The sequence below is a fragment of the Columba livia genome, chromosome 4 (genome assembly GCF_036013475.1).
Source record: "Columba livia isolate bColLiv1 breed racing homer chromosome 4, bColLiv1.pat.W.v2, whole genome shotgun sequence".
NCBI classification, from domain to species: domain Eukaryota; kingdom Metazoa; phylum Chordata; class Aves; order Columbiformes; family Columbidae; genus Columba; species Columba livia.
Window position 1 is genome coordinate 31,551,452 of NC_088605.1, and position 11,136 is coordinate 31,562,587.

Consider the following 11,136-nt stretch of genomic DNA (forward strand, 5'->3'; position numbering starts at 1 on the left):
TCCCATAAAGTTATGTATTGAAACCTAACACAGCCCTTTGATCTTCCCTGTGTGAAGATCCTTGTGTTCCGTAAAATCAACAAGATGCTCTCATTCACTGAAAAGCCAGATCTCATACTTGGTGATTGGCAAGACTATACTACTTGTTAGTGTATGTGTCTTTTCCCCCTTTGTTTATGTCAGGTTCCAGTGGCAGGATGACCCCAACAACACTGGTGAATACCAAAGTCTTTATTATTATAACAGAACCAACTAGCATTTGGCCATGTTAGCATAATATCAATGGAGATTGTAAAATAAATATTAACGGTTACACTCTGCAGTAAAATACACTGTAGTAAAAGTTGGTTGTTTGTCTTTAGTGAAGTGTTTTAACATCTATAGGTGTTCTTCACTATAGTTTGCTACATGAGGACTAATAAGGTTACTTCAGATTGGCGTTGCTGCAATAGAAACTGGGCTGAGAGCAGGATGTGGTTTTTTTACCTGATCGCATATTTAGAAATACAACTCAGCAGATTGTTAGGTTTTGCTAACAAGATTGAAAGCCCACTTTCCACACAAAACACCTGTGCTTAGACCTTCAGCTATTCCTGATACACTTGAAGAATAGCTCGGAGGTGCAGGCTGTCTCCACACCAAGCCCGGATCCACAGTAAGTCCCCAGCACAGTACAGAGCAGATGTGGGCACTGTCTTTCCTTGCAGAGACACTCAGCTCTACACCCAGTGCTACCATCAAGCTACTACGGAGCTCTGTGAGACCCCCAGAATCATCAGTACAGAGGAAACCCGAACAGGGCTGAATCCCAGCTGGCCTTCAACAGTCCCAGAAAATGAAGTACTGTAGGCCCTTAGGGGATCCCCTCATCCTGCCTCAGCATCCTCAGAGCAGCACTGCTGTGTCTGAGTGCTTTCATGCAGACAGATGTAGGGCAGGATTTTCCCTTAGTGACTTATCAAGTTCATTCAAGAACTGTACTGCATATCTGCAATCAGAGCCCAGGTGCCTCTACTCCATACACCCTCATCCCCAAAACTCATTTAGGTCCTTACGTGCACTCTTTGGTGAAAACAACCTCTGGCACTGTAAACACTGTGTAGTATTGTTCTGCATTCAGAAGAAAATTATTATGACGTGTGAAATGCAACTTCACTTAATTTGTTTTTTATCTTCATGTCTTCAGAGGAAACCTTATTTGCTGTATTTGTTTACTTCAGAGTTTTATTTAAATATTATTTGAAGATGAGCTTTTTTCCAGCTGCTTGCCATATCATCAGTTAATTATATTACTGGTATGATTCCATCCATGAATAATTGTCATATTTTCCTACTATTATAAATGTCATTAATAGTGAAGTTGTATCCTGTATTATACTATCTGCTTCCAAAAACAGATAACAAAACCATGAAATGTTTTCATGTAATTTACAGTTGTCTCATTAGATGGCAGTGTAACATTCAGAAAAATAAAAGTTTTATTCTTTCATATGTACGTATTTCATATTCACCAGGAAAAGTGGTTGATTTTACGTTAGGGGATAAATCTAATCCTTTCCTAAAGAAAAATTTGCTTGTACATTTTCTAATGTTCAAATCTAATATCTGGAAGTGCATCTTAATGTTAAATGATAAGTGTTAATAACTGAATCAGGATATTATTATTCTTGCCAAAAAGTTATAACTTTTAATAAATATTATTTACTGTCATCTTTAACTCCTAGACTCTACTCAAGAAACTCATGTTGGAGAAATCAATGTGTTGAGAGGAATTTCCAGCTATTCTGATACCAGTAGAACTTGTTTCAGGAAAAAAAAAAATCCTAGTTTAAAAATGGGGTTTACATCTCTCCCTCTTTAAAATATGCGTGTCTCCAACAAGGTTACTGATGTACTGTTTCTTCTGATTGTACTTTTCAAGGTTACAGAGCCAGCACTGCAGGTGCCTGATAAGAGACAGCACAATCCTTAATGTTGTGCTGTCCTTCAATGCACACAAGTCTCAGGCAGTGTGCCAAAGTGGCCTGCTTTTGTCTCCCAGTATTCCTTGAGGGATTTCTGTTTTTCAAATAATGTCTGAAGTTACAAGCATTTTAAAATTCTTTAAAATTCCATCTATTCCATCTATTCCATCTATTCCATCTATTCTTCTGGAAAGGCAAGCTGTCGACATGCCATGTCTTTTACTGGCATTTGCCCTGACGGCTAGGAGAGTATTTCTGTGAAAGGTGGAGTTCTGAGGGCACAGAATTACAGTGCATGTTTTGCAAAGCCCTACTTTAGGGTAGTTGTTATGTTTGCAGCCTATCAGAGCTGACTGAATTTTCCTGTCTGTTTGAAATTAGCATGTTTTCCTTTTCTTCTGTGATAAGCATATCACAGGTTTGGCCACACATTTGTGTCTCTGATAGAACTGTCTTTTCGGTGCCCTGTCTTGGTTTTTTGCTATATTTAAAAAAGGATTACTATTTGCCCCCTACTTTTCTTTTCAAAGTTAATTAAGAATATAGGATTCTCTTAATTTAATTTTCTGCTTCACTTTATCAGCAAGTTACTCAGTTCCAGGAAACTGGAAAGCAGCAAACCAAGGTTTTCATTGGGCCCTTGGGAGCAGGAAGATGACACATAATGTGATGAGATGACATAGGTCTACTAAAAATAGAAGGAAAGAACACAGGCAAAAGAAGAAAATAGTTATCTTAGCAATGATAATATAAGAAAAAAAAAAAAAATTGTCTTCCAGTCTTTTCCTGTGTTCTCCTGACTACATGGCTAGAAACGGGTTTTGCTTGTGTTTTTTTCCCATGACAGCTCTAACCTAGCAAGCAGAAATATAACTTTTAAACTGACGTCTTTAAAAATTAAATCCAGGGTGACGATCGCAGAATCACAGAATGGATAGGGAGGGACCTCTGGAGATCATTTAGTTCAACCCACTTACTAAAGCAGGTTCACCCAGAGGAGACTGCACAGGAAGGCATCCAGGTGGGTCTTGAATGTCTCCCAAAAAGGAAACTCCACAACCTCTCTGGGCAGCCTGTTCCAGTGCTCTGGCACCCTCAAAGTAAAGAAGTTTCTCCTCAGGTTTAGATGGAACCTCCTATGCTTCAGTCTGTGATGATAATGATGATGATGACGACGATGACCATTAGTATTATATTATGACTGCTATTAGTATTATAGAAAAAAGATATTGCAGATCACATTTTAATAGTTCATTAAGATGCATCATAGGTGGCTACAGTTCCCAGTGAAGCTGAAGCACTCACTAATGGCTCTGCATTATGTGTCCCATCATGCCTTCATGTTAAAATAGCTTCTGGCAAAATTTGTCTTCTCATTAGACACAATCAGATGTTAACTCAGATTTGAAACATAACATTCTCACATTCATGTTTCCTAATACATTCATGTTTCAAATTTTAAAAATAATTTCTTGGAACATTATCTCTTTTTAAAATACTCGAAAAACTTGAATGTGCTACAGAGCCATCAAAGGAATTTAGGAAATTTTAAGTGTAAATTGTAGACACGAAAAACTACAGAGGTGAATATCAGCATGTAACTCTAATATTATGTTTTATCTATGAGTGAATGTGTCAGACCAGGACAGAATAGATAGTCTAAAGTCTTTAGATTTTTTTAATATCAGTCATTGGTGACAAAAAAAAAATGTTACTATTAAATTATAGTGTGATCCGCATTCCCTATCAAATAAATTCATGCTCCTCATATAGTTTGTGTTCCCCATACAGTTTGTAGAGCATGAGAAAAGTATCATTATGCTTGCCAGTAATCACCCTTGTTTGACTATTTAGCTGGCAAATAAAATACAGAACGCTCAGGGATATGAAAACCTGTACCACAAGAGGCCTCAGGTGCCATAGTTCACAGAAAATGGAAAGCGGTGTGTAACTCTACTGAATGTTTTTAAAAGAAAATGGTTCATCTGCCTTTTAAGGAGACAGCCAATGAGATTTGCGTCAGACTAGACAGCTTCTGATCCTGCTTCCCAGCTATATAACCAAGGGCTAAATGCTCACAAAGCAGTTTGATCTCAGGCTGCCGTTTCCTCCCCTCCCTGCACACACCTTGAGCACAGCCTGTGCTCAGGCACCATCGGCGCTTCCCAGCCTGGCTCTTGCACCCATCCCAGCTGCACCTCTGCAGAGAAACATGCGGGCGTTAGTGCTGCAGGCCAAGGCAGCCACCCTGGTCAAAGCCTTGGTGTGTCTGGGGAGGCAATGCAATGGTTTCCTCTGGAACAGTGAGAGATGCCTCTTCGTGAAAGCAGGGGCAGCTGTTCAAAATCTGGAGTTGCGTCTGACAGTAAACATGAAACAATAAAGCGTCAGTGGCACAGCCCTCATCAGAAAAGTCCAGCTCTCTCCAGAGAAACAGGAGATATTGATTGATAAAGGAGTTCAGGCTACAGTTTCTAAAAATGGGAGGGTAACTGAGAAGACTTGATTTCCTCATTAAGCTGACTGTGGCTTGTGAAGGGTATGTACATAAAATAATTGATGACTGACTGATCAACTTTTGGAGGGATTCAACTGTATGGAGAGAATAATTTGTAAAAATAGTCAGGGACATGGGAGTGGGAATTGTTCAGAATGTGTTAATCCCATCCTGCCATTCTCAGTGCTTTGGACCACTGTCTAATCCTGTTTTAGCAAAAGAGAAGTAGAAACGTTAGCCAATTATGACTTGATTAGCTGAGTGCTCCCATATATTTCCAACAAACTTAAAAGAGATTAATTTCCTGCTAAACTGTATATATCTACTTTCTGATAGCATGAAAAAAACTATGTTATACCTCATAAGTCAGTAGCAAAATACGTTCATTTTAATATCACTACACAGTTATTAATTTTATATAGAAAAGCAGAACACCAGCCAACTTCCTTCTCTTTTTTCCAGCGATGTGAAGGAAAACCTGAACAAAAAACATGAAGTTCAAATAAACCCAAAGATCAAATACATATATCTTTTGATTATTTTTCCTTTACTGTCAGATCTCTTCTGCTGATTTGAGTAAGCTACCTAGGAGAAACAATGTATAAAAGTCTGTCTTCAGATCTCTGATAGGAAATCCCCACTGCAGCAATAAATATTGTATCTATGGCAGGCAATTGGCAAGCTACCTTGATCATGATAGTCCCTGGCTGACAATCACACAGAAGTGAGACCAGAAAGTATATCTTAAATGTTTCAGCACTTGGATTTTCCTAACTACTCCTTTCAAGTTCTTTATGAACAACTTGTATATAGATCAAAACATGCTAATTTAATCATTGCTGGCCAGCATCATAAAAGAATCATATGAAAACATACGGGCACACTCACCAACTTTTTAAGAAACTGAATCTTTCATAGAACTATTGAAGTTTCTTCATGAGATAAAAGAGTTTTGCTGTTTTAAAACAATAGTACCTCTTTTTTAATACAAACACATATTGAGAGTGCTATGCATCATTCATCATCTGTCACTTTTTCATTTAAAACACTGTCAAAGGGCTGACTAAATAAAGGTAAAGGTAGCAAGGGCTAGTACACTGCACAGGCAAGATAGGTTTGGTTTTTGACCCTGGATGCACTGCCTAACTCCCCAAAGCAACAAGAAAAAGATATAAAAAATATACACAATACCTCTTTATGAGATGTACCTTATTTTTTTCTCTTGCTACAGTCTTTGGAGGAACATTGATGAGCTGCAAGTGATCTTTTCTCAGAGATGCTCATGGACGGGAAATGCATCCTAAAGAGTGACCTGAAGAAGGTGAGAGGAGGCAAGAGCATTAAGAAAATATAGACTCACCATATAAAAATTGCCAACAGAGCAAACAGAATGGCTTAAGGCGAATTCTGCTAATAACTTAGAATTATATTAATTGAGCTTTTCAAGGTGTATATGCCACAAAGAAAACCTACAAAAAACATCTACATATTCCTTATTGCAGTTGCTTGCCTAGCACCACCTTCAGAACGGAGAACACTTTACATAGTGAAGATTAGCAGACACATTCCTAGATAGAAGAATTAACCTCCTATTGTAAACTTGAGGAGGCAACTGAGGGTATAAGCCACAAAATCACGACCACTACACAAATGCAGGTAACTTAGACCAAAGTTTTAGTAATAAATCAAATGCAATGTGGTGCTTGCAGTGGTATTTGAAAACAGCCATGGGACATTTATAACTGCATGAGACAATTTCATACTGCACCTTACAGCGTTCATCAACCACAAAGCACGAAACTCACCTCAGGACACTTTATGATTTTGTAGTAGACACCCGAGGCACCATGATCAAAAAGAGGAAGTGTGACTAGGTACTATGCCATACATGGTTTAGGGTTAAGTGTTGGCATTTTCTAGTTTATAAATAAAGATAATAGTACAGAATTAAGAGCATTTTCTGACCACTTGTTGACTGTTAGGTATTGGATTCTAGCTCACTAAGGAGAGTTTGGACAAAGCAATCTTCTCAGAGCAAAAATCTACTGACTGCTTATTCAAAGAGGAATTGGACTGTAACAAGAGCAGGAGTTCTTTTGGATTAGCCGGAAAAAGAGCAATAAGGAGAAAAAAAAAACACAAACAGGTATCCAGATACCTGTCCTAAATCACAGAGGGTAACTGAAGTGGTTTTGTACAGGGAAAAAAAAAAATTAAAAGAGAGAGAGAGAAAGAATCCTCTGATCTATGTTAAGAACTACAGTTCTGAAAGTTTGACTGGAGGGCCAGCAATACAGTATAGCTTTGTAGAACCATAACAAGGAGTTTCCTGAACAGGGTAAGCTACCACTTGACATATTAAAAATCAAAACCCTCTCTAAATCACATCTGGAATACAGTAGGCTACAAGCATGCATCTATATCTTTATTTTAAAAGTTACCAAAGGTATAGACCATTTTAATAGGCCCATTTTGTAGCAAGCTAAATTTCTTGACAAATTTACATGATTAGATGTATTATAAGACTTTTCTGCATTTGTTTAGCTTAATAATTAATTAGAGACATTGACCCTTTATAGGTAGTGAAATCAAGATATAAACACTTTAATAGACAGACCCAAGTTTGCATACCTAAAAGAAAAGACAGAACAAAAAGCAGAATGCATTTCTGACTTTTCATGCTGTCATTGGATTATGTGATTTTCAGAAAGAGTAGATGGCCAAAGTGGACCTAAATCTAAGAAATGAAGACGTAGTCTTTGTCCAAATGAAAAGAGAAAGACTTTCTGGCTAGAGTTCAAAACCTGATAACCCCCATATCGATAGACTCTCTAGTAGGGAAGACAAATAATAATGAAAAACATCTCGGAGTTTGCAAAAAAGTCCTGAGAATATTCCCCTTCCTATCATTTCATGTCCGTCATGTTCATGCCAAGCTCTAGCCAACTGGCTTCCATCCATACCTCTACTAGAAAAGGAAATTTTATTTTCTGGATCCAGCAAAACAGGAGACATAGAATTAGCATTATCAGGATATTGATTACTTGATACCTAACATTACATCATGGTTCTACCCAGAAGCTTCAGCACAATAGGGGTCAATTGCTAAAAACTCTTGGGTTTAAGCATAGTTGCTCACCACACTGAGGTAAATCTACCCACCTTGAGACCCATGTTCATGTCTATGGCAGCTTATAGCCACTAGAATTAGAGGCGGATGAATAGTAAAGAGACTATATATACTACATATAGACTATATAGACTATAGTTATATATCATATACATATGTTATACTAAACATGTTCCCTGAAATAGTCAGCTACTCAGCCTGTTATTGCCAGGAACAAATGAAACACTTGTAATTAGTTTGAAAAGCCTCATTCATAAATATATGCTAGTGTAGATATGTACATATAAAAGACGACATTTGTGAGACAAATGTGACTTAACTTGGGTTCTATTCATAAATCAAGCAAAACTCATTACTTGAAGATATCCATGAAAGCAATATGTGGTTTGTGATATTTTCAGTGTGAATAAAATATTATTCAGTTTCCCTATAATTAGACAAAATATGTAAACAAGGACTTTACCACAGAAAGACTTTTATTAAGTTCACTTTCAAAATAACTGCCTTTCTAATGTTCTTACTCCTTTCCCTGTGAGTTGCATTTGCTGGAGTTTTTCTATAATAGGAGAAAAATGCCAATAGTGTTTTGGTTTTGTTAGAAATACAGAGAGCTAGTATCACTGCTACTTTAATTCAGTATTTTCTCTTTTTCCTGAACTTCCAGAATGGTTCTAGTGTCTGATCATGTTGCAGGAGGAATAGTTATTTTGGCAAGCTGCCAGCCAATTTCTGTTTGAAACTTAATATCTCTCCAACTGATAATAGAAGTAACTGTTTGACCTTTTCCCTGGGTTTTTTGTGGTTTTTGTTGTTGTTGTTTTTTGTTTGCTGTTTGTTTTTCTTCCTATTTGCACACATCTTATTCATAATAATGCCACAGTTAAGTATGTTTCACCTGAGAAGCTTTTACATGTTGCTGATTTTCTGCCCATGGATCTCTGACTGTGAAGAGCCCATACAGCATCGTCAAAAGTGCTGCAAAACTTTCTCTCAAAAACTTAAAACTAATGCCATAAACCAAACTTGATTAACATTTTGGTGGTATACAACAACTTCAGAATGTTCTCCTTCTCTCTCTCTAGCAATATATTTATTGCTTTGTACAGAGCTGAGAACACGTACTTCCAGATGCACACTGACACCAAGTACCCTAACAGCAACAACTTCACCACAACACCTGAATATGCTACTGCAAAGGAATTAAGAGAAATGTCTGATAAAGTGCAGGTTGATGCAGACATCCAGGAAGTGTAGAGTTCCACCACCATCTTCTTCAATGTTGTGAAATGTTTACTTCATTTTTCTGCCTCATAAAAGGAAATGGCCCACAGGAGAACTGACTTCAGGTCCTAATCCTAGTCAGGGTTCTACAATGAGGGCCCAGAATATACACCTGTATTACTCTTACTCCCTTCCCTACACAGTGGAGCAGCGGTACTGCCTGATCTCAGGCAGACATTGTTATGTTCATATAACTTGGCCCTTCAAATGGTCGCACCACTAAAAAAAAACACCAAATAATTGCAGATAATTTAATGGCAGTGAAGACAATTGTTTTTCTCACATGAAAAGCAAAAGGAGCAAATGCAGAGATTTCCAAAAGAACACCTTGCTGGTAGCATCTGCATGCAGTACAGAGCAAGATGAGCAAAATGTAAGCATCTTAATGCAGTGTTCTCAGTATTTATGACACAGGCTTGGTCCAGTACATTAAGGCAATGCTGAAGATGCATTTATGGTGTATAAAACTGCCTCACCTTTGTTTAGTTCTGTGCTGTGCAGAAAAAGAAGTAAGGCAAACCTAAGGCAATGGTATAAGTAGCACCATGGTACAGTGGTACTAGTATGATTACATAAACTGGGGAAGGGGGGTGAGGAGGAAAAAAAAAATAGGCATTGCAACCCTAGCTCCTATAGCTGCTGATAAAGGCCCATGTTTACGTAAAACTTCACAAAGTTACTGGAGCAAGATTGGATGGCTATGAAAAAAGAGCTAAAAAAGTACAAGAAGAAATTAAAATAGCTGGAAATGAAAGTTATTATGAAAATGAACTTGTTAAATGACTCTCACATGTCAGAAAGTAAATTCTGCACAATGAAATGCTACCAGAGGGCATGAGAGTAGCAGTGATTTGAACTTCTGGAGAATCAGTGAAGCTGGCTGTCAGGCCTGAGCATGAAAGATAACATCAATAATCTTATGACAAAAAACATAGAGATATGGATGGGACCAAACTGCTCCATGCAAACACAAATGGCTCAGATCAATGAAAGGACTGTGCCTCTTTTAGACTAGATAACCTTTTCTGGTTATATCAGCTCATCTAATAAAAAATACCCTTTTCCAGAGGTACTCAGGTTCTCCTATAGCCTGTGGCTATCACAGCTAGAAGACTAAAACAGAAGACTTAAAAATTCTACCTTCTGCATTCTGACCAAGAGCACAAAGATTGCTAAAAGTAACAACTTCAAATATGCTGAGAAGGTTATTCCTGGATTTCAAAAAACCTTCTGTACAGCTAGTGTATCGTTTCTGACACAACTTGGAAAAGAGAGCTGCAGAAAACAAAATATGTGACAAAATACAGAACTGGCATGGAGCACTCCGTTTCCAGCCAGCTCTGAGATCAAAGGGCTGAGTTTTACAGCTACGAGGAGAAGCAGTGGGAAGCAGAAGGTGGAGCTGCACCTGCTACACAAACTGCACAAATACCTTGAATGGTTCTCCTTCCCTGGAAAAAAAGTAAAGAAGGTGGCCAATCATGCAGAGAATTATTTCAAGATGTGACATTTTCTCTGCCTTCAAAGATTTCTTCTGAACCTTGAACAACATCACCTCTTCCAGATTACCCTGTTCATGACATTAGTGCAGCCCACAACTTTCAGATGGATAGGGTTAGGCAAAATGCAATTAGTGGTAAACTAAATCATTAATTCTACTGGTTAAACAGAAGCAACCTCTCCTCCTCTATCCAGTTGGGTTTCCTGACGTGGGAGTGAAAACCACACAAAAAGCCCACAACCGTTGGCAGCTAAAGCTATAAATCTAATGACATCTGAAAACAGGTATTTTGAGGTGTTATTTTTGCACCCGTCATTTTCAATCTAGAAAAACATTAACTGCATCTGAAGATCACAATAGACAGAATGTAACAGAGACCAAATAAATGCTACAAGCAAAATGAAATGGGAAAGGCAACATCTTTCTTAAGTGGCAACATGCCAGAACCACAAAAGGTGGGTCTGACAGCTTTTCAATGTTCTGGAGGTTTTGTACAGTTGTTCATCACCACTGTAAATGCTCCATTACATTTTGTTCAAGGATTAACTGGCATATATCTAAAATGGGAATGGGGCAAGAAAAAGACAAGCATAAATCATTTTTCTTTTTCATCTATATGCTGGCTAAGTGTTTGGATCCAGAAGTTTCATCTGATTATCCAGCACTTAAGAGCTATCCTGGGTTACTGCTCTGGACTGGATTGTATCTGTGAAAAAAAAATGCACAATGAAAATAATAATAAGGATGTTTATAGCCTTTGCCA